The 23,165-nt window shown below is 55.6% G+C and overlaps 10 non-coding genes across 10 annotated transcripts; all 10 read right to left on the minus strand.

The window, feature by feature from the left end:
- Nucleotides 1-236: 236 nt before the first annotated feature.
- On the minus strand, nt 237-328 carry LOC117310746 (small nucleolar RNA SNORD116). The gene has a single exon (XR_004524790.1). It is a non-coding gene; the product is annotated as a small nucleolar RNA SNORD116 (small nucleolar RNA).
- A 2,467-nt stretch (nt 329-2,795) lies between these two features.
- On the minus strand, nt 2,796-2,888 carry LOC117310738 (small nucleolar RNA SNORD116). The gene has a single exon (XR_004524782.1). It is a non-coding gene; the product is annotated as a small nucleolar RNA SNORD116 (small nucleolar RNA).
- A 2,401-nt stretch (nt 2,889-5,289) lies between these two features.
- LOC117310748 (small nucleolar RNA SNORD116) lies at nt 5,290-5,381 on the minus strand. Its single transcript, XR_004524792.1, has one exon. It is a non-coding gene; the product is annotated as a small nucleolar RNA SNORD116 (small nucleolar RNA).
- A 2,469-nt stretch (nt 5,382-7,850) lies between these two features.
- Nucleotides 7,851-7,942, minus strand: LOC117310726 (small nucleolar RNA SNORD116). The gene has a single exon (XR_004524771.1). It is a non-coding gene; the product is annotated as a small nucleolar RNA SNORD116 (small nucleolar RNA).
- Nucleotides 7,943-10,350: 2,408 nt separating this feature from the next.
- On the minus strand, nt 10,351-10,442 carry LOC117310749 (small nucleolar RNA SNORD116). The gene has a single exon (XR_004524793.1). It is a non-coding gene; the product is annotated as a small nucleolar RNA SNORD116 (small nucleolar RNA).
- Nucleotides 10,443-12,904: 2,462 nt separating this feature from the next.
- LOC117310728 (small nucleolar RNA SNORD116) lies at nt 12,905-12,996 on the minus strand. Its single transcript, XR_004524772.1, has one exon. It is a non-coding gene; the product is annotated as a small nucleolar RNA SNORD116 (small nucleolar RNA).
- Nucleotides 12,997-15,404: 2,408 nt separating this feature from the next.
- LOC117310750 (small nucleolar RNA SNORD116) lies at nt 15,405-15,496 on the minus strand. The gene has a single exon (XR_004524794.1). It is a non-coding gene; the product is annotated as a small nucleolar RNA SNORD116 (small nucleolar RNA).
- A 2,471-nt stretch (nt 15,497-17,967) lies between these two features.
- Nucleotides 17,968-18,059, minus strand: LOC117310729 (small nucleolar RNA SNORD116). The gene has a single exon (XR_004524773.1). It is a non-coding gene; the product is annotated as a small nucleolar RNA SNORD116 (small nucleolar RNA).
- Nucleotides 18,060-20,469: 2,410 nt separating this feature from the next.
- On the minus strand, nt 20,470-20,561 carry LOC117310751 (small nucleolar RNA SNORD116). The gene has a single exon (XR_004524795.1). It is a non-coding gene; the product is annotated as a small nucleolar RNA SNORD116 (small nucleolar RNA).
- A 2,465-nt stretch (nt 20,562-23,026) lies between these two features.
- Nucleotides 23,027-23,118, minus strand: LOC117310730 (small nucleolar RNA SNORD116). Its single transcript, XR_004524774.1, has one exon. It is a non-coding gene; the product is annotated as a small nucleolar RNA SNORD116 (small nucleolar RNA).
- Between the last annotated feature and the right edge of the window lie 47 nt (nt 23,119-23,165).

Below are 23,165 nucleotides of genomic sequence, written 5' to 3' on the forward strand. Positions count from 1 at the left end.
CTACCCGAATGCTGAACCGTGGCAGGGGACAGCAGTCCTGGCTAGACCAAGGAACCCACAGACGGCACGCTCTCCCTAGCCTTCCCTCCTGGATTGGCATCCCAGGCTCCTTTCCCAATGCCTCTTCTCCCCATCAGACGGCCACAAGCCTCAACTTAAACAGCGTGGCTGTGGACACCCACGGGAGCAAATGCAACGCGAACCTCTCCCTACTTTCCTTTTGGGAGCCACGTGTTGGACCTCAGTTCCAAGGAGGAGACGGCAGGGATTTCTCACTCATTTTGTTCAGATTTCCAAGGAATGCATTTGTGGAAGTCATCGTCGAGCCAAGCACATGCTCAAACGCTGGACATGCAAACTTGCAGATTCCACCACGGTACGGACAGCGAGCTGAATCACGTCAGCATACGGCAGTGAACAAAGCAAAGCCATTGGGGAAGGAAATGCAGCCAGTTCTCAGGGCATCGAAGCTCGGGTTCCCATGGAAAAGGCCAGAAGGTGAGGGTGTAGCCCCGTTGCACATGTTCCCTTGGTCAAACCTCTAGGTTTTAGGAAAGAGGTGCTACTTACCGCAACAAGGGTTAAACCAGGATCCTCATGGAATGCGGGCCAACACCCCTGTGAGGCTCCTCCTCCTCACTTCACCGGGTGTCAGGGATTATACAGATGGTCCCAGGTTGATCTGCTGCTGGAATTCCTTTCTTGGCATTCCACCTGGCTCGGGGTGAGAGAACACATGCGTCCTATAGGAGGGTGCACGGGTGCACCGAGCGAAAGGGCGATGTCCCTCAGTGATGCGTGCTCTGTCTCCCCTCGACATGTAATTTGCTGCAGATCTTGCCTGTGGGTCCGCAGGGAAACGTGAAAGCAACATAGAGCTGACGCCTTCAGAGGGTGCGGCCATCAGGACATAGAGCACCGCTGTCCAAAATCCCCCTGGTCTCGGGCACTGCAATTCCACTCCTGAGTGCTCTCCCATCCACCACAGCAGAAGGATGTCTTCCTAAACCCCTGAGACACCCTCTGGGCAACTGTGGCCCCTCAGACTAAGAGCCGGTGCCATCTAGGGGAACACGCCCGCCCTTGGCACATATTCTTCCACACAAGTGCCACGCTCTTACGGGGAAGAGATCTTCCACAAGGGAAGGGGCCTTGGCCGAATATGACGGCCTTCATCAAAAGCAGCTCGAAGGGAACCGTGACAAAGGGCACGTGAGGAACACCTGGACTGATCAAGGGAGACTCACCAGTAGGCACACTTCCTGAGCTGCTGCCAAGACAGATGACCTACCCTTGGTTCACACACAGAGGTAATGACATGGGAAACATTCTGAAGCCCAACGTGGTGGGGAAACCCTTGCAACCAAATGGCATGGGAGCCATTCCAATGCCCATTGTGGCGGAGAACACCATTGCACCAATGGGGTCAACTGCAGTGGTACCTGGCACATTCACACTCCGGGCCCGTCAGTGACGTGACCTCGGAGAAACAGTGAGGCCCGGGTCTTCTAGAAGCAATGTGTGACCCACAGCCATGCAATTAAGAGAACCCAGCCAACAGCCTAGACACCTGAACCGCTATGACTCGTCTGGCCTGTGGCCAGGCACACCGGATACCACAGTCTGGATGCACCAGCGCGTGGCAGTGAAAATGACCCCCGCACCACACACCCTCACCCGCCTTTAAATCTATAGCCTTTCCTTGGCAGCCGACTCCCTTTTTTCCGCATGGTTGTGCCCAGTGACCTCCGGGAGGAGCTGCAAACCTCAGGGAACGCTATGTGGGCCAGGTTTAGTAAAGATGTTGGGCTGGACTCAGGAACACCCTCACACCTTCAACACAGGGGGAACGTGGACAGACAGGGACAAAACACCCCACGACCTCCAAATCAGCCCCCATGAGAAGACACCATACTGTGCCACAAAGGCAACCATTCACTAGCATAGGGACCCGCCATGAAGTAAATCGACCAAGGAGGGGAGAAAGGCGGGACAGTCCACAGAAGTTCTCCCGTGTTCCCTCTCTACACGTGCCTCCAAATGCTCCTGAGGGGATATCAAAAGTGTTCCTGGAAGCCTATGGCCTCTGTCAATCTGTCCACCCACAAGTAGACATGTGGGCTTAGCCAGCCATTTCATGTGTCTTTATAGGTAGCCTTGCCCTTCCCTCTCCACCGGGATCCCAACGTGTCATGGAAAGATGCCAGAGCCACCCCTCACCAAAGAAGCTTGCTGTGACTTATCTTGACTAAGGCATTTTCTAGCCTGTTCACACAGCACACACAAGCCGGAAACAACCCGAGGAGGAGCCATCAGCTTGGCCAACCGCCCGGGGACAATGGCCCATTGGATTTCTCCCCTCATCATGAGAAACCTAAACTGCATCTGGTCTCCCAAGCAGAACATGACAAAGAGCCAGCCCTAGGCCAGGAATCCTGCTCTGACCCTGAGCATAGACTTCTCTTTCCGTGAGGGCACAAGGCAACGAGTAGCCGGTGGCGGCGGCCTGTAGAACTCAAATGCAGTCGATAGGACCACCAACGGTTCACGCTTCCTTTCCTAGCCGCGTGCTCGTCCGTGGCAGGGGACAGAAGTCCTGGCTCGACCAAGGAACCCAGAGACGGCACGCTGTCCCTAGCCTTCCCACCTGGATTGGCATCCCAGGCTCCTTTCCCAATGGCTCTTCTCCCCATGAGAACGCCACAACCCTCCACTCGAACAACGTGGCTGTACACACACACGGCAGCAAACGCAACCTCAACCTCTCCCTACTTTCCTTTTGGGAGCCACGTGCTGGACCTCAGTTCCGATGAGGAGACGGTAGGGTTTTCTCACTCATTTTTGTTCAGATTTCCAAGGAATGCATTTGTGGGGGTCATCATCGATCCAAGCACATGCTCAAACGCCGGACATGCAAAGTTGCAGATCCACCAAGGGACGGCCAGTGAGCTGAATCATGTCAGCATACAGAAGCGGCCAGATCTGAGCCATGGGGCAGGAAATGCAGCCAGTTCTCAGGTCATCGAAGCTCATGTTCCCCAGGAAAAAGACAGAAGATGAGGCTGTAGCACCGGTTTTCAGTTCCCGTGGCCAAACCTCTAGGTTTAGCAAAGAAGTGCCACTTACCGCAACAAGGTTTAAACCAGGATCCTCATGGAATGTGCGCCAACACCCCTGCGAGACTCCTCCTCCTCCCTTCACCAGGTATTATGGATGATACGGATGGCCCCAGGCTGCTCTGCTGCTGGATTCCGGCCCTGGCAGTCCACCTGGCTCGGGCTGAGAGAACACACGCGTGCCTGAGGATGGTGCACGGGCGCACCGAGGGAAAGGGCGATACCATCTAGTGATGCGTGCTCTATATCCCCTCAACATTTTCATTTGCTGCCCATCGTGCCTGGGTGTCCGCACGTAAATGTGAAAGCAATGTGGCGTAGACGCCTTCACGGCGTGCCGCCATCAGGACAAAGAGCCCGCTGTCCAACAACACCCTGGCCTCGGCCCTGCAATTCCTCTCCTGAGCACTCTCCCCTCCATCACAGCTAAAGGATGTCTTCCGGAAACCCTGAGACACGCTCAGGGCAACTGTGCCTCCTCAGACTAAGAGCCAGTGACCTTTGGGGAACACACCAACTCTAAGCACACATGGCTCCACACAGTGGACGCGCCCGGAAGATCAAGAGATCTTCCACAAGGAAGGGCACACGGCCGAATATGACGGCCTCCACCAAAGCGGCTCATAGGGACCCACGACAAGGGCACGTGAGGAACACCTGGGACTAATCAAGGCAGACTCACCAGCAGGCATACTTCCTGGCCTGCTGTTAGGACAGACGACCTACCCTTGTCGTACACACAAAGGTAATGGCATGGGAACCATTACGATGCCCAACGTGGCGGGGCAAACTGTGCAGCAATTGGGTCTCTTGCAGTGCTGCCTGGCACTTTCACACTCTGGGTCCGTCAGTGACGTGACCTCGGTGAAAACCGTGAGGCCCAGGTCCTCTAGAAGCAACGTGTTACTACAGCCGCGCAACAAGAGAACCCGGCCAACAGCCTAGACACCTGAACCGGTATGACTTCTCTGGACTGTGGCCAGGCACGCCGTACACCACAGTCTCAAAGCACCAGCGGGTGGCAGGAGAAAAGATCCCCGCACCACACATCCTCTCGGGCCCGGAAACCTGTAGCCTTTCCTTGGCAGCCGACTCCCTTTCCGCGTGGTTTTGCCCAATGACCTCCGGGAAGGTCTGCAATCCTCAGGGACTGCTAGGTGGGCTGGGTGTAGTACCGATGCAGGGCTGTACTGAGGAAACACCTTCACATCTTCAACACAGGGAGAAACGTGGACAGACAGGGACAAAACACCCCACGGCCTCCAAATCAGCCCCCATGAGAAGACACCATACTGTGCCACGAAGGCAACCATTCCCTGGCACAGGGACCCGCCATGAAGTAAATTGACCAAGGAGGGGAAACAAGCGAGACACGCCACAGATGTGCTCCCGTGTTCCCTCTCTACACTTGCCTCCAAATGTCCCTGAGGGAATACCAAAAGTGTTCCCGGAAGCCTATGACCACCATCGATCTATCCACCCACCAGTAAACCTGTGGATTAGCCAGCCATCTCTCGTGTCTTCTTCATTCGCCTTGCCCTCCTCTCTCCACCGGATCCCAACGTGTCAGGGAAAGATGCCAGAGCCACCCCTCACCAAAGAAGCTTGCTGTGACTTATCTCACTAAGGCATTTTCTAGCCCTTTCACACAGCACACACAAGCCAGACACAACCCGAGGAGGAGCCCTTAGCTTGGCCAACCTCCCGGTGGCAATGGCCCATTGGATTTCTCCCCTTATCAGGAGAAACCTAAACTGCATCTGGTCTCCCAAGCAGAACATGGCAAAGAAGCCTGCCCTAGGCCAGGAATCCTGCTCTGACCCTGAGCCTACAGACTTCCGTTTCTTTGCGGGCACAAGGCAACGAGTAGCCGGTGGCGGAGGCCTGTAGAACTCAAGGGCAGGCGACCGGACCACCAAGGGCTCACGCTTCCTCTCCTACCCGAATGCTGAACCGTGGCAGGGGACAGCAGTCCTGGCTAGACCAAGGAACCCACAGACGGCACGCTCTCCCTAGCCTTCCCTCCTGGATTGGCATCCCAGGCTCCTTTCCCAATGCCTCTTCTCCCCATCAGACGGCCACAAGCCTCAACTTAAACAGCGTGGCTGTGGACACCCACGGGAGCAAATGCAACGCGAACCTCTCCCTACTTTCCTTTTGGGAGCCACGTGTTGGACCTCAGTTCCAAGGAGGAGACGGCAGGGATTTCTCACTCATTTTGTTCAGATTTCCAAGGAATGCATTTGTGGAAGTCATCGTCGAGCCAAGCACATGCTCAAACGCTGGACATGCAAACTTGCAGATTCCACCACGGTACGGACAGCGAGCTGAATCACGTCAGCATACGGCAGTGAACAAAGCAAAGCCATTGGGGAAGGAAATGCAGCCAGTTCTCAGGGCATCGAAGCTCGGGTTCCCATGGAAAAGGCCAGAAGGTGAGGGTGTAGCCCCGTTGCACATGTTCCCTTGGTCAAACCTCTAGGTTTTAGGAAAGAGGTGCTACTTACCGCAACAAGGGTTAAACCAGGATCCTCATGGAATGCGGGCCAACACCCCTGTGAGGCTCCTCCTCCTCACTTCACCGGGTGTCAGGGATTATACAGATGGTCCCAGGTTGATCTGCTGCTGGAATTCCTTTCTTGGCATTCCACCTGGCTCGGGGTGAGAGAACACATGCGTCCTATAGGAGGGTGCACGGGTGCACCGAGCGAAAGGGCGATGTCCCTCAGTGATGCGTGCTCTGTCTCCCCTCGACATGTAATTTGCTGCAGATCTTGCCTGTGGGTCCGCAGGGAAACGTGAAAGCAACATAGAGCTGACGCCTTCAGAGGGTGCGGCCATCAGGACATAGAGCACCGCTGTCCAAAATCCCCCTGGTCTCTGGGCACTGCAATTCCACTCCTGAGTGCTCTCCCATCCACCCACAGCAGAAGGATGTCTTCCTAAACCCCTGAGACACCCTCGGGCAACTGTGGCCCCTCAGACTAAGAGCCGGTGCCATCTAGGGGAACACGCCCGCCCTTGGCACATATTCTTCCACACAAGTGCCACGCTCTTACGGGGAAGATGATCTTCCACAAGGGAAGGGGCCTTGGCCGAATATGACGGCCTTCATCAAAAGCAGCTCGAAGGGAACCGTGACAAAGGGCACGTGAGGAACACCTGGACTGATCAAGGGAGACTCACCAGTAGGCACACTTCCTGAGCTGCTGCCAAGACAGATGACCTACCCTTGGTTCACACACAGAGGTAACTGACATGGGAAACATTCTGAAGCCCAACGTGGTGGGGAAACCCTTGCAACCAAATGGCATGGGAGCCATTCCAATGCCCATTGTGGCGGAGAACACCATTGCACCAATGGGGTCAACTGCAGTGGTACCTGGCACATTCACACTCCGGGCCCGTCAGTGACGTGACCTCGGAGAAACAGTGAGGCCCGGGTCTTCTAGAAGCAATGTGTGACCCACAGCCATGCAATTAAGAGAACCCAGCCAACAGCCTAGACACCTGAACCGCTATGACTCGTCTGGCCTGTGGCCAGGCACACCGGATACCACAGTCTGGATGCACCAGCGCGTGGCAGTGAAAATGACCCCCGCACCACACACCCTCACCCGCCTTTAAATCTATAGCCTTTCCTTGGCAGCCGACTCCCTTTTTTTCCGCATGGTTGTGCCTCAGTGACCTCCGGAGGAGCTGCAAACCTCAGGGAACGCTATGTGGGCCAGGTTTAGTAAAGATGTTGGGCTGGACTCAGGAACACCCTCACACCTTCAACACAGGGGGAACGTGGACAGACAGGGACAAAACACCCACGACCTCCAAATCAGCCCCCATGAGAAGACACCCATACTGTGCCACAAAGGCAACCATTCACTAGCATAGGGACCCGCCATGAAGTAAATCGACCAAGGAGGGGAGAAAGGCGGGACAGTCCACAGAAGTTCTCCCGTGTTCCCTCTCTACACGTGCCTCCAAATGCTCCTGAGGGATATCAAAAGTGTTCCTGGAAGCCTATGGCCTCTGTCAATCTGTCCACCCACAAGTAGACATGTGGGCTTAGCCAGCCATTTCATGTGTCTTTATAGGTAGCCTTGCCCTTCCCTCTCCACCGGGATCCCAACGTGTCATGGAAAGATGCCAGAGCCACCCCTCACCAAAGAAGCTTGCTGTGACTTATCTTGACTAAGGCATTTTCTAGCCTGTTCACACAGCACACACAAGCCGGAAACAACCCGAGGAGGAGCCATCAGCTTGGCCAACCGCCCGGGGACAATGGCCCATTGGATTTCTCCCCTCATCATGAGAAACCTAAACTGCATCTGGTCTCCCAAGCAGAACATGACAAAGAGCCAGCCCTAGGCCAGGAATCCTGCTCTGACCCTGAGCATAGACTTCTCTTTCCGTGAGGGCACAAGGCAACGAGTAGCCGGTGGCGGCGGCCTGTAGAACTCAAATGCAGTCGATAGGACCACCAACGGTTCACGCTTCCTTTCCTAGCCGCGTGCTCGTCCGTGGCAGGGGACAGAAGTCCTGGCTCGACCAAGGAACCCAGAGACGGCACGCTGTCCCTAGCCTTCCACCTGGATTGGCATCCCAGGCTCCTTTCCCAATGGCTCTTCTCCCCATGAGACGGCCACAACCCTCCACTCGAACAACGTGGCTGTACACACACACGGCAGCAAACGCAACCTCAACCTCTCCCTACTTTCCTTTTGGGAGCCACGTGCTGGACCTCAGTTCCGATGAGGAGACGGTAGGGTTTTCTCACTCATTTTGTTCAGATTTCCAAGGAATGCATTTGTGGGGGTCATCATCGATCCAAGCACATGCTCAAACGCCGGACATGCAAAGTTGCAGATTCCACCAAGGGACGGCCAGTGAGCTGAATCATGTCAGCATACAGAAGCGGCCAGATCTGAGCCATGGGGCAGGAAATGCAGCCAGTTCTCAGGTCATCGAAGCTCATGTTCCCCAGGAAAAAGACAGAAGATGAGGCTGTAGCACCGGTTTTCAGTTCCCGTGGCCAAACTCTAGGTTTTAGCAAAGAAGTGCCACTTACCGCAACAAGGTTTAAACCAGGATCCTCATGGAATGTGCGCCAACACCCCTGCGAGACTCCTCCTCCTCCCTTCACCAGGTATTATGGATGATACGGATGGCCCCAGGCTGCTCTGCTGCTGGGATTCCGGCCCTGGCAGTCCACCTGGCTCGGGCTGAGAGAACACACGCGTGCCTGAGGATGGTGCACGGGCGCACCGAGGGAAAGGGCGATACCATCTAGTGATGCGTGCTCTATATCCCCTCAACATTTCATTTGCTGCCCATCGTGCCTGGGTGTCCGCACGTAAATGTGAAAGCAATGTGGCGTAGACGCCTTCACGGCGTGCCGCCATCAGGACAAAGAGCCCCGCTGTCCAACAACACCCTGGCCTCGGGCCCTGCAATTCCTCTCCTGAGCACTCTCCCCTCCATCACAGCTAAAGGATGTCTTCCGGAAACCCTGAGACACGCTCAGGGCAACTGTGCCTCCTCAGACTAAGAGCCAGTGACCTTTGGGGAACACACCAACTCTAAGCACACATGGCTCCACACAGTGGACGTGCCCGGAAGATCAAGAGATCTTCCACAAGGGAAGGGCACACGGCCGAATATGACGGCCTCCACCAAAAGCGGCTCATAGGGACCCACGACAAAGGGCACGTGAGGAACACCTGGACTAATCAAGGCAGACTCACCAGCAGGCATACTTCCTGGCCTGCTGTTAGGACAGACGACCTACCCTTGTCGTACACACAAAGGTAATGGCATGGGAACCATTACGATGCCCAACGTGGCGGGGCAAACTGTTGCAGCAATTGGGTCTCTTGCAGTGCTGCCTGGCACTTTCACACTCTGGGTCCGTCAGTGACGTGACCTCGGTGGAAACCGTGAGGCCCAGGTCCTCTAGAAGCAACGTGTTACCTACAGCCGCGCAACAAGAGAACCCGGCCAACAGCCTAGACACCTGAACCGGTATGACTTCTCTGGACTGTGGCCAGGCACGCCGTACACCACAGTCTCAAAGCACCAGCGGGTGGCAGGAGAAAAGATCCCCGCACCACACATCCTCTCGGGCCCGGAAACCTGTAGCCTTCCTTGGCAGCCGACTTCCCTTTCCGCGTGGTTTTGCCCAATGCCTCCGGGAAGGTCTGCAATCCTCAGGGACTGCTAGGTGGGCTGGGTGTAGTACCGATGCAGGGCTGTACTGAGGAACACCTTCACATCTTCAACACAGGGAGAACGTGGACAGACAGGGACAAAACACCCCACGGCCTCCAAATCAGCCCCCATGAGAAGACACCATACTGTGCCACGAAGGCAACCATTCCCTGGCACAGGGACCCGCCATGAAGTAAATTGACCAAGGAGGGAAACAAGCGAGACACGCCACAGATGTGCTCCCGTGTTCCCTCTCTACACTTGCCTCCAAATGTCCCTGAGGGGAATACCAAAAGTGTTCCCGGAAGCCTATGACCACCATCGATCTATCCACCCACCAGTAAACCTGTGGGATTAGCCAGCCATCTCTCGTGTCTTCTTCATTCGCCTTGCCCTCCTCTCTCCACCGGGATCCCAACGTGTCAGGGAAAGATGCCAGAGCCACCCCTCACCAAAGAAGCTTGCTGTGACTTATCTTCACTAAGGCATTTTCTAGCCCTTTCACACAGCACACACAAGCCAGACACAACCCGAGGAGGAGCCCTTAGCTTGGCCAACCTCCCGGTGGCAATGGCCCATTGGATTTCTCCCCTTATCAGGAGAAACCTAAACTGCATCTGGTCTCCCAAGCAGAACATGGCAAAGAAGCCTGCCCTAGGCCAGGAATCCTGCTCTGACCCTGAGCCTACAGACTTCCGTTTCTTTGCGGGCACAAGGCAACGAGTAGCCGGTGGCGGAGGCCTGTAGAACTCAAGGGCAGGCGACCGGACCACCAAGGGCTCACGCTTCCTCTCCTACCCGAATGCTGAACCGTGGCAGGGGACAGCAGTCCTGGCTAGACCAAGGAACCCACAGACGGCACGCTCTCCCTAGCCTTCCCTCCTGGATTGGCATCCCAGGCTCCTTTCCCAATGCCTCTTCTCCCCATCAGACGGCCACAAGCCTCAACTTAAACAGCGTGGCTGTGGACACCCACGGGAGCAAATGCAACGCGAACCTCTCCCTACTTTCCTTTTGGGAGCCACGTGTTGGACCTCAGTTCCAAGGAGGAGACGGCAGGGATTTCTCACTCATTTTGTTCAGATTTCCAAGGAATGCATTTGTGGAAGTCATCGTCGAGCCAAGCACATGCTCAAACGCTGGACATGCAAACTTGCAGATTCCACCACGGTACGGACAGCGAGCTGAATCACGTCAGCATACGGCAGTGAACAAAGCAAAGCCATTGGGGAAGGAAATGCAGCCAGTTCTCAGGGGCATCGAAGCTCGGGTTCCCATGGAAAAGGCCAGAAGGTGAGGGTGTAGCCCCGTTGCACATGTTCCCTTGGTCAAACCTCTAGGTTTTAGGAAAGAGGTGCTACTTACCGCAACAAGGGTTAAACCAGGATCCTCATGGAATGCGGGCCAACACCCCTGTGAGGCTCCTCCTCCTCACTTCACCGGGTGTCAGGGATTATACAGATGGTCCCAGGTTGATCTGCTGCTGGAATTCCTTTCTTGGCATTCCACCTGGCTCGGGGTGAGAGAACACATGCGTCCTATAGGAGGGTGCACGGGGTGCACCGAGCGAAAGGGCGATGTCCCTCAGTGATGCGTGCTCTGTCTCCCCTCGACATGTAATTTGCTGCAGATCTTGCCTGTGGGTCCGCAGGGAAACGTGAAGCAACATAGAGCTGACGCCTTCAGAGGGTGCGGCCATCAGGACATAGAGCACCGCTGTCCAAAATCCCCCTGGTCTCGGGCACTGCAATTCCACTCCTGAGTGCTCTCCCATCCACCACAGCAGAAGGATGTCTTCCTAAACCCCTGAGACACCCTCTGGGCAACTGTGGCCCCTCAGACTAAGAGCCGGTGCCATCTAGGGGAACACGCCCGCCCTTGGCACATATTCTTCCACACAAGTGCCACGCTCTTACGGGGAAGAGATCTTCCACAAGGGAAGGGGCCTTGGCCGAATATGACGGCCTTCATCAAAAGCAGCTCGAAGGGAACCGTGACAAAGGGCACGTGAGGAACACCTGGACTGATCAAGGGAGACTCACCAGTAGGCACACTTCCTGAGCTGCTGCCAAGACAGATGACCTACCCTTGGTTCACACACAGAGGTAATGACATGGGAAACATTCTGAAGCCCAACGTGGTGGGGAAACCCTTGCAACCAAATGGCATGGGAGCCATTCCAATGCCCATTGTGGCGGAGAACACCATTGCACCAATGGGGTCAACTGCAGTGGTACCTGGCACATTCACACTCCGGGCCCGTCAGTGACGTGACCTCGGAGAAACAGTGAGGCCCGGGTCTTCTAGAAGCAATGTGTGACCCACAGCCATGCAATTAAGAGAACCCAGCCAACAGCCTAGACACCTGAACCGCTATGACTCGTCTGGCCTGTGGCCAGGCACACCGGATACCACAGTCTGGATGCACCAGCGCGTGGCAGTGAAAATGACCCCCGCACCACACACCCTCACCCGCCTTTAAATCTATAGCCTTTCCTTGGCAGCCGACTCCCTTTTTCCGCATGGTTGTGCCAGTGACCTCCGGGAGGAGCTGCAAACCTCAGGGAACGCTATGTGGGCCAGGTTTAGTAAAGATGTTGGGCTGGACTCAGGAACACCCTCACACCTTCAACACAGGGGGAACGTGGACAGACAGGGACAAAACACCCCACGACCTCCCAAATCAGCCCCATGAGAAGACACCATACTGTGCCACAAAGGCAACCATTCACTAGCATAGGGACCCGCCATGAAGTAAATCGACCAAGGAGGGGAGAAAGGCGGGACAGTCCACAGAAGTTCTCCCGTGTTCCCTCTCTACACGTGCCTCCAAATGCTCCTGAGGGATATCAAAAGTGTTCCTGGAAGCCTATGGCCTCTGTCAATCTGTCCACCCACAAGTAGACATGTGGGCTTAGCCAGCCATTTCATGTGTCTTTATAGGTAGCCTTGCCCTTCCCTCTCCACCGGGATCCCAACGTGTCATGGAAAGATGCCAGAGCCACCCTCACCAAAGAAGCTTGCTGTGACTTATCTTGACTAAGGCATTTTCTAGCCTGTTCACACAGCACACACAAGCCGGAAACAACCCGAGGAGGAGCCATCAGCTTGGCCAACCGCCGGGGGACAATGGCCCATTGGATTTCTCCCCTCATCATGAGAAACCTAAACTGCATCTGGTCTCCCAAGCAGAACATGACAAAGAGCCAGCCCTAGGCCAGGAATCCTGCTCTGACCCTGAGCATAGACTTCTCTTTCCGTGAGGGCACAAGGCAACGAGTAGCCGGTGGCGGCGGCCTGTAGAACTCAAATGCAGTCGATAGGACCACCAACGGTTCACGCTTCCTTTCCTAGCCGCGTGCTCGTCCGTGGCAGGGGACAGAAGTCCTGGCTCGACCAAGGAACCCAGAGACGGCACGCTGTCCCTAGCCTTCCCACCTGGATTGGCATCCAGGCTCCTTTCCCAATGGCTCTTCTCCCCATGAGACGGCCACAACCCTCCACTCGAACAACGTGGCTGTACACACACACGGCAGCAAACGCAACCTCAACCTCTCCCTACTTTCCTTTGGGAGCCACGTGCTGGACCTCAGTTCCGATGAGGAGACGGTAGGGTTTTCTCACTCATTTTGTTCAGATTTCCAAGGAATGCATTTGTGGGGGTCATCATCGATCCAAGCACATGCTCAAACGCCGGACATGCAAAGTTGCAGATTCCACCAAGGGACGGCCAGTGAGCTGAATCATGTCAGCATACAGAAGCGGCCAGATCTGAGCCATGGGGCAGGAAATGCAGCCAGTTCTCAGGTCATCGAAGCTCAGGTTCCCCAGGAAAAAGACAGAAGATGAGGCTGTAGCACCGGTTTTCAGTTCCCGTGGCCAAACCTCTAGGTTTAGCAAAGAAGTGCCACTTACCGCAACAAGGTTTAAACCAGGATCCTCATGGAATGTGCGCCAACACCCCCGCGAGACTCCTCCTCCTCCCTTCACCAGGTATTATGGATGATACGGATGGCCCCAGGCTGCTCTGCTGCTGGGATTCCGGCCCTGGCAGTCCACCTGGCTCGGGCTGAGAGAACACACGCGTGCCTGAGGATGGTGCACGGGCGCACCGAGGGAAAGGGCGATACCATCTAGTGATGCGTGCTCTATATCCCCTCAACATTTCATTTGCTGCCCATCGTGCCTGGGTGTCCGCACGTAAATGTGAAAGCAATGTGGCGTAGACGCCTTCACGGCGTGCCGCCATCAGGACAAAGAGCCCCGCTGTCCAACAACACCCTGGCCTCGGGCCCTGCAATTCCTCTCCTGAGCACTCTCCCCTCCATCACAGCTAAAGGATGTCTTCCGGAAACCCTGAGACACGCTCAGGGCAACTGTGCCTCCTCAGACTAAGAGCCAGTGACCTTTGGGGAACACACCAACTCTAAGCACACATGGCTCCACACAGTGGACGCGCCCGGAAGATCAAGAGATCTTCCACAAGGGAAGGGCACACGGCCGAATATGACGGCCTCCACCAAAAGCGGCTCATAGGGACCCACGACAAAGGGCACGTGAGGAACACCTGGGCTAATCAAGGCAGACTCACCAGCAGGCATACTTCCTGGCCTGCTGTTAGGACAGACGACCTACCCTTGTCGTACACACAAAGGTAATGGCATGGGAACCATTACGATGCCCAACGTGGCGGGGCAAACTGTTGCAGCAATTGGGTCTCTTGCAGTGCTGCCTGGCACTTTCACACTCTGGGTCCGTCAGTGACGTGACCTCGGTGAAACCGTGAGGCCCAGGTCCTCTAGAAGCAACGTGTTACCTACAGCCGCGCAACAAGAGAACCCGGCCAACAGCCTAGACACCTGAACCGGTATGACTTCTCTGGACTGTGGCCAGGCACGCCGTACACCACAGTCTCAAAGCACCAGCGGGTGGCAGGAGAAAAGATCCCCGCACCACACATCCTCTCGGGCCCGGAAACCTGTAGCCTTTCCTTGGCAGCCGACTCCCTTTCCGCGTGGTTTTGCCCAATGACCTCCGGGAAGGTCTGCAATCCTCAGGGACTGCTAGGTGGGGCTGGGTGTAGTACCGATGCAGGGCTGTACTGAGGAACACCTTCACATCTTCAACACAGGGAGAACGTGGACAGACAGGGACAAAACACCCCACGGCCTCCAAATCAGCCCCCATGAGAAGACACCATACTGTGCCACGAAGGCAACCATTCCCTGGCACAGGGACCCGCCATGAAGTAAATTGACCAAGGAGGGGAAACAAGCGAGACACGCCACAGATGTGCTCCCGTGTTCCCTCTCTACACTTGCCTCCAAATGTCCCTGAGGGAATACCAAAAGTGTTCCCGGAAGCCTATGACCACCATCGATCTATCCACCCACCAGTAAACCTGTGGGATTAGCCAGCCATCTCTCGTGTCTTCTTCATTCGCCTTGCCCTCCTCTCTCCACCGGGATCCCAACGTGTCAGGGAAAAGATGCCAGAGCCACCCCTCACCAAAGAAGCTTGCTGTGACTTATCTTCACTAAGGCATTTTCTAGCCCTTTCACACAGCACACACAAGCCAGACACAACCCGAGGAGGAGCCCTTAGCTTGGCCAACCTCCCGGTGGCAATGGCCCATTGGATTTCTCCCCTTATCAGGAGAAACCTAAACTGCATCTGGTCTCCCAAGCAGAACATGGCAAAGAAGCCTGCCCTAGGCCAGGAATCCTGCTCTGACCCTGAGCCTACAGACTTCCGTTTCTTTGCGGGCACAAGGCAACGAGTAGCCGGTGGCGGAGGCCTGTAGAACTCAAGGGCAGGCGACCGGACCACCAAGGGCTCACGCTTCCTCTCCTACCCGAATGCTGAACCGTGGCAGGGGACAGCAGTCCTGGCTAGACCAAGGAACCCACAGACGCACGCTCTCCCTAGCCTTCCCTCCTGGATTGGCATCCCAGGCTCCTTTCCCAATGCCTCTTCTCCCCATCAGACGGCCACAAGCCTCAACTTAAACAGCGTGGCTGTGGACACCCACGGGAGCAAATGCAACGCGAACCTCTCCCTACTTTCCTTTGGGAGCCACGTGTTGGACCTCAGTTCCAAGGAGGAGACGGCAGGGATTTCTCACTCATTTTGTTCAGATTTCCAAGGAATGCATTTGTGGAAGTCATCGTCGAGCCAAGCACATGCTCAAAACGCTGGACATGCAAACTTGCAGATTCCACCACGGTACGGACAGCGAGCTGAATCACGTCAGCATACGGCAGTGAACAAAGCAAAGCCATTGGGGAAGGAAATGCAGCCAGTTCTCAGGGCATCGAAGCTCGGGTTCCCATGGAAAAGGCCAGAAGGTGAGGGTGTAGCCCCGTTGCACATGTTCCCTTGGTCAAACCTCTAGGTTTTAGGAAAGAGGTGCTACTTACCGCAACAAGGGTTAAACCAGGATCCTCATGGAATGCGGGCCAACACCCCTGTGAGGCTCCTCCTCCTCACTTCACCGGGTGTCAGGGATTATACAGATGGTCCCAGGTTGATCTGCTGCTGGAATTCCTTTCTTGGCATTCCACCTGGCTCGGGGTGAGAGAACACATGCGTCCTATAGGAGGGTGCACGGGTGCACCGAGCGAAAGGGCGATGTCCCTCAGTGATGCGTGCTCTGTCTCCCCTCGACATGTAATTTGCTGCAGATCTTGCCTGTGGGTCCGCAGGGAAACGTGAAAGCAACATAGAGCTGACGCCTTCAGAGGGTGCGGCCATCAGGACATAGAGCACCGCTGTCCAAAATCCCCCTGGTCTCGGGCACTGCAATTCCACTCCTGAGTGCTCTCCCATCCACCACAGCAGAAGGATGTCTTCCTAAACCCCTGAGACACCCTCTGGGCAACTGTGGCCCCTCAGACTAAGAGCCGGTGCCATCTAGGGGAACACGCCCGCCCTTGGCACATATTCTTCCACACAAGTGCCACGCTCTTACGGGGAAGAGATCTTCCACAAGGGAAGGGGCCTTGGCCGAATATGACGGCCTTCATCAAAAGCAGCTCGAAGGGAACCGTGACAAAGGGCACGTGAGGAACACCTGGACTGATCAAGGGAGACTCACCAGTAGGCACACTTCCTGAGCTGCTGCCAAGACAGATGACCTACCCTTGGTTCACACACAGAGGTAATGACATGGGAAACATTCTGAAGCCCAACGTGGTGGGGAAACCCTTGCAACCAAATGGCATGGGAGCCATTCCAATGCCCATTGTGGCGGAGAACACCATTGCACCAATGGGGTCAACTGCAGTGGTACCTGGCACATTCACACTCCGGGCCCGTCAGTGACGTGACCTCGGAGAAACAGTGGAGGCCCGGGTCTTCTAGAAGCAATGTGTGACCCACAGCCATGCAATTAAGAGAACCCAGCCAACAGCCTAGACACCTGAACCGCTATGACTCGTCTGGCCTGTGGCCAGGCACACCGGATACCACAGTCTGGATGCACCAGCGCGTGGCAGTGAAAATGACCCCCGCACCACACACCCTCACCCGCCTTTAAATCTATAGCCTTTCCTTGGCAGCCGACTCCCTTTTTTCCGCATGGTTGTGCCCAGTGACCTCCGGGAGGAGCTGCAAACCTCAGGGAACGCTACGTGGGCCAGGTTTAGTAAAGATGTTGGGCTGGACTCAGGAACACCCTCACACCTTCAACACAGGGGGAACGTGGACAGACAGGGACAAAACACCCCACGACCTCCAAATCAGCCCCCATGAGAAGACACCATACTGTGCCACAAAGGCAACCATTCACTAGCATAGGGACCCGCCATGAAGTAAATCGACCAAGGAGGGGAGAAAGGCGGGACAGTCCACAGAAGTTCTCCCGTGTTCCCTCTCTACACGTGCCTCCAAATGCTCCTGAGGGGATATCAAAAGTGTTCCTGGAAGCCTATGGCCTCTGTCAATCTGTCCACCCACAAGTAGACATGTGGGCTTAGCCAGCCATTTCATGTGTCTTTATAGGTAGCCTTGCCCTTCCCTCTCCACCGGGATCCCAACGTGTCATGGAAAGATGCCAGAGCCACCCCTCACCAAAGAAGCTTGCTGTGACTTATCTTGACTAAGGCATTTTCTAGCCTGTTCACACAGCACACACAAGCCGGAAACAACCCGAGGAGGAGCCATCAGCTTGGCCAACCGCCCGGGGACAATGGCCCATTGGATTTCTCCCCTCATCATGAGAAACCTAAACTGCATCTGGTCTCCCAAGCAGAACATGACAAAGAGCCAGCCCTAGGCCAGGAATCCTGCTCTGACCCTGAGCATAGACTTCTCTTTCCGTGAGGGCACAAGGGCAACGAGTAGCCGGTGGCGGCGGCCTGTAGAACTCAAATGCAGTCGATAGGACCACCAACGGTTTCACGCTTCCTTTCCTAGCCGCGTGCTCGTCCGTGGCAGGGGACAGAAGTCCTGGCTCGACCAAGGAACCCAGAGACGGCACGCTGTCCCTAGCCTTCCCACCTGGATTGGCATCCCAGGCTCCTTTCCCAATGGCTCTTCTCCCCATGAGACGGCCACAACCCTCCACTCGAACAACGTGGCTGTACACACACACGGCAGCAAACGCAACCTCAACCTCTCCCTACTTTCCTTTTGGGAGCCACGTGCTGGACCTCAGTTCCGATGAGGAGACGGTAGGGTTTTCTCACTCATTTTGTTCAGATTTCCAAGGAATGCATTTGTGGGGGTCATCATCGATCCAAGCACATGCTCAAACGCCGGACATGCAAAGTTGCAGATTCCACCAAGGGACGGCCAGTGAGCTGAATCATGTCAGCATACAGAAGCGGCCAGATCTGAGCCATGGGGCAGGAAATGCAGCCAGTTCTCAGGTCATCGAAGCTCATGTTCCCCAGGAAAAAAGACAGAAGATGAGGCTGTAGCACCGGTTTTCAGTTCCCGTGGCCAAACCTCTAGGTTTTAGCAAAGAAGTGCCACTTACCGCAACAAGGTTTAAACCAGGATCCTCATGGAATGTGCGCCAACACCCCCGCGAGACTCCTCCTCCTCCCTTCACCAGGTATTATGGATGATACGGATGGCCCCAGGCTGCTCTGCTGCTGGGAGTCCGGCCCTGGCAGTCCACCTGGCTCGGGCTGAGAGAACACACGCGTGCCTGAGGATGGTGCACGGGCGCACCGAGGGAAAGGGCGATACCATCTAGTGATGCGTGCTCTATATCCCCTCAACATTTCATTTGCTGCCCATCGTGCCTGGGTGTCCGCACGTAAATGTGAAAGCAATGTGGCGTAGACGCCTTCACGGCGTGCCGCCATCAGGACAAAGAGCCCCGCTGTCCAACAACACCCTGGCCTCGGGCCCTGCAATTCCTCTCCTGAGCACTCTCCCCTCCATCACAGCTAAGGATGTCTTCCGGAAACCCTGAGACACGCTCAGGGCAACTGTGCCTCCTCAGACTAAGAGCCAGTTGACCTTTGGGGAACACACCAACTCTAAGCACACATGGCTCCACACAGTGGACGCGCCCGGAAGATCAAGAGATCTTCCACAAGGGAAGGGCACACGGCCGAATATGACGGCCTCCACCAAAAGCGGCTCATAGGGACCCACGACAAAGGGCACGTGAGGAACACCTGGGCTAATCAAGGCAGACTCACCAGCAGGCATACTTCCTGGCCTGCTGTTAGGACAGACGACCTACCCTTGTCGTACACACCAAAGGTAATGGCATGGGAACCATTACGATGCCCAACGTGGCGGGGCAAACTGTTGCAGCAATTGGGTCTCTTGCAGTGCTGCCTGGCACTTTCACACTCTGGGTCCGTCAGTGACGTGACCTCGGTGAAACCGTGAGGCCCAGGTCCTCTAGAAGCAACGTGTTACCTACAGCCGCGCAACAAGAGAAACCCGGCCAACAGCCTAGACACCTGAACCGGTATGACTTCTCTGGACTGTGGCCAGGCACGCCGTACACCACAGTCTCAAAGCACCAGCGGGTGGCAGGAGAAAAGATCCCCGCACCACACATCCTCTCGGGCCCGGAAACCTGTAGCCTTTCCTTGGCAGCCGACTCCCTTTCCGCGTGGTTTTGCCCAATGACCTCCGGGAAGGTCTGCAATCCTCAGGGACTGCTAGGTGGGCTGGGTGTAGTACCGATGCAGGGCTGTACTGAGGAACACCTTCACATCTTCAACACAGGGAGAACGTGGACAGACAGGGACAAAACACCCCACGGCCTCCAAATCAGCCCCCATGAGAAGACACCATACTGTGCCACGAAGGCAACCATTCCCTGGCACAGGGACCCGCCATGAAGTAAATTGACCAAGGAGGGGAAACAAGCGAGACACGCCACAGATGTGCTCCCGTGTTCCCTCTCTACACTTGCCTCCAAATGTCCCTGAGGGAATACCAAAAGTGTTCCCGGAAGCCTATGACCACCATCGATCTATCCACCCACCAGTAAACCTGTGGGATTAGCCAGCCATCTCTCGTGTCTTCTTCATTCGCCTTGCCCTCCTCTCTCCACCGGGATCCAACGTGTCAGGGAAAGATGCCAGAGCCACCCCTCACCAAAGAAGCTTGCTGTGACTTATCTTCACTAAGGCATTTTCTAGCCCTTTCACACAGCACACACAAGCCAGACACAACCCGAGGAGGAGCCCTTAGCTTGGCCAACCTCCCGGTGGCAATGGCCCATTGGATTTCTCCCCTTATCAGGAGAAACCTAAACTGCATCTGGTCTCCCAAGCAGAACATGGCAAGAAGCCTGCCCTAGGCCAGGAATCCTGCTCTGACCCTGAGCCTACAGACTTCCGTTTCTTTGCGGGCACAAGGCAACGAGTAGCCGGTGGCGGAGGCCTGTAGAACTCAAGGGCAGGCGACCGGACCACCAAGGGCTCACGCTTCCTCTCCTACCCGAATGCTGAACCGTGGCAGGGGACAGCAGTCCTGGCTAGACCAAGGAACCCACAGACGGCACGCTCTTCCCTAGCCTTCCCTCCTGGATTGGCATCCCAGGCTCCTTTCCCAATGCCTCTTCTCCCCATCAGACGGCCACAAGCCTCAACTTAAACAGCGTGGCTGTGGACACCCACGGGAGCAAATGCAACGCGAACCTCTCCCTACTTTCCTTTGGGAGCCACGTGTTGGACCTCAGTTCCAAGGAGGAGACGGCAGGGATTTCTCACTCATTTTGTTCAGATTTCCAAGGAATGCATTTGTGGAAGTCATCGTCGAGCCAAGCACATGCTCAAACGCTGGACATGCAAACTTGCAGATTCCACCACGGTACGGACAGCGAGCTGAATCACGTCAGCATACGGCAGTGAACAAAGCAAAGCCATTGGGGAAGGAAATGCAGCCAGTTCTCAGGGCATCGAAGCTCGGGTTCCCATGGAAAAGGCCAGAAGGTGAGGGTGTAGCCCCGTTGCACATGTTCCCTTGGTCAAACCTCTAGGTTTTAGGAAAGAGGTGCTACTTACCGCAACAAGGGTTAACCAGGATCCTCATGGAATGCGGGCCAACACCCCTGTGAGGCTCCTCCTCCTCACTTCACCGGGTGTCAGGGATTATACAGATGGTCCCAGGTTGATCTGCTGCTGGAATTCCTTTCTTGGCATTCCACCTGGCTCGGGGTGAGAGAACACATGCGTCCTATAGGAGGGTGCACGGGTGCACCGAGCGAAAGGGCGATGTCCCTCAGTGATGCGTGCTCTGTCTCCCCTCGACATGTAATTTGCTGCAGATCTTGCCTGTGGGTCCGCAGGGAAACGTGAAAAGCAAACATAGAGCTGACGCCTTCAGAGGGTGCGGCCATCAGGACATAGAGCACCGCTGTCCAAAATCCCCCTGGTCTCGGGCACTGCAATTCCACTCCTGAGTGCTCTCCCCATCCACCACAGCAGAAGGATGTCTTCCTAAACCCCTGAGACACCCTCTGGGCAACTGTGGCCCCTCAGACTAAGAGCCGGTGCCATCTAGGGGAACACGCCCGCCCTTGGCACATATTCTTCCACACAAGTGCCACGCTCTTACGGGGAAGAGATCTTCCACAAGGGAAGGGGCCTTGGCCGAATATGACGGCCTTCATCAAAAGCAGCTCGAAGGGAACCGTGACAAAGGGCACGTGAGGAACACCTGGACTGATCAAGGGAGACTCACCAGTAGGCACACTTCCTGAGCTGCTGCCAAGACAGATGACCTACCCTTGGTTCACACACAGAGGTAACGACATGGGAAACATTCTGAAGCCCAACGTGGTGGGGAAACCCTTGCAACCAAATGGCATGGGAGCCATTCCAATGCCATTGTGGCGGAGAACACCATTGCACCAATGGGGTCAACTGCAGTGGTACCTGGCACATTCACACTCCGGGCCCGTCAGTGACGTGACCTCGGAGAAACAGTGAGGCCCGGGTCTTCTAGAAGCAATGTGTGACCCACAGCCATGCAATTAAGAGAACCCAGCCAACAGCCTAGACACCTGAACCGCTATGACTCGTCTGGCCTGTGGCCAGGCACACCGGATACACAGTCTGGATGCACCAGCGCGTGGCAGTGAAAATGACCCCCGCACCACACACCCTCACCCGCCTTTAAATCTATAGCCTTTCCTTGGCAGCCGACTCCCTTTTTTCCGCATGGTTGTGCCCAGTGACCTCCGGGAGGAGCTGCAAACCTCAGGGAACGCTATGTGGGCCAGGTTTAGTAAAGATGTTGGGCTGGACTCAGGAAACACCCTCACACCTTCAACACAGGGGGAACGTGGACAGACAGGGACAAAACACCCCACGACCTCCAAATCAGCCCCCATGAGAAGACACCATACTGTGCCACAAAGGCAACCATTCACTAGCATAGGGACCCGCCATGAAGTAAATCGACAAGGAGGGGAGAAAGGCGGGACAGTCCACAGAAGTTCTCCCGTGTTCCCTCTCTACACGTGCCTCCAAATGCTCCTGAGGGGATATCAAAAGTGTTCCTGGAAGCCTATGGCCTCTGTCAATCTGTCCACCCACAAGTAGACATGTGGGCTTAGCCAGCCATTTCATGTGTCTTTATAGGTAGCCTTGCCCTTCCCTCTCCACCGGGATCCCAACGTGTCATGGAAAGATGCCAGAGCCACCCCTCACCAAAGAAGCTTGCTGTGACTTATCTTGACTAAGGCATTTCTAGCCTGTTCACACAGCACACACAAGCCGGAAACAACCCGAGGAGGAGCCATCAGCTTGGCCAACCGCCCGGGACAATGGCCCATTGGATTTCTCCCCTCATCATGAGAAACCTAAACTGCATCTGGTCTCCCAAGCAGAACATGACAAAGAGCCAGCCCTAGGCCAGGAATCCTGCTCTGACCCTGAGCATAGACTTCTCTTTCCGTGAGGGCACAAGGCAACGAGTAGCCGGTGGCGGCGGCCTGTAGAACTCAAATGCAGTCGATAGGACCACCAACGGTTCACGCTTCCTTTCCTAGCCGCGTGCTCGTCCGTGGCAGGGGACAGAAGTCCTGGCTCGACCAAGGAACCCAGAGACGGCACGCTGTCCCTAGCCTTCCCACCTGGATTGGCATCCCAGGCTCCTTTCCCAATGGCTCTTCTCCCCATGAGACGGCCACAACCCTCCACTCGAACAACGTGGCTGTACACACACACGGCAGCAAACGCAACCTCAACCTCTCCCTACTTTCCTTTTGGGAGCCACGTGCTGGACCTCAGTTCCGATGAGGAGACGGTAGGGTTTTCTCACTCATTTTGTTCAGATTTCCAAGGAATGCATTTGTGGGGGTCATCATCGATCCAAGCACATGCTCAAACGCCGGACATGCAAAGTTGCAGATTCCACCAA

This window comes from Tursiops truncatus, unplaced genomic scaffold (genome assembly GCF_011762595.2).
Source record: "Tursiops truncatus isolate mTurTru1 unplaced genomic scaffold, mTurTru1.mat.Y mat_scaffold_137_arrow_ctg1, whole genome shotgun sequence".
In the NCBI taxonomy this organism is placed as follows: domain Eukaryota; kingdom Metazoa; phylum Chordata; class Mammalia; order Artiodactyla; family Delphinidae; genus Tursiops; species Tursiops truncatus.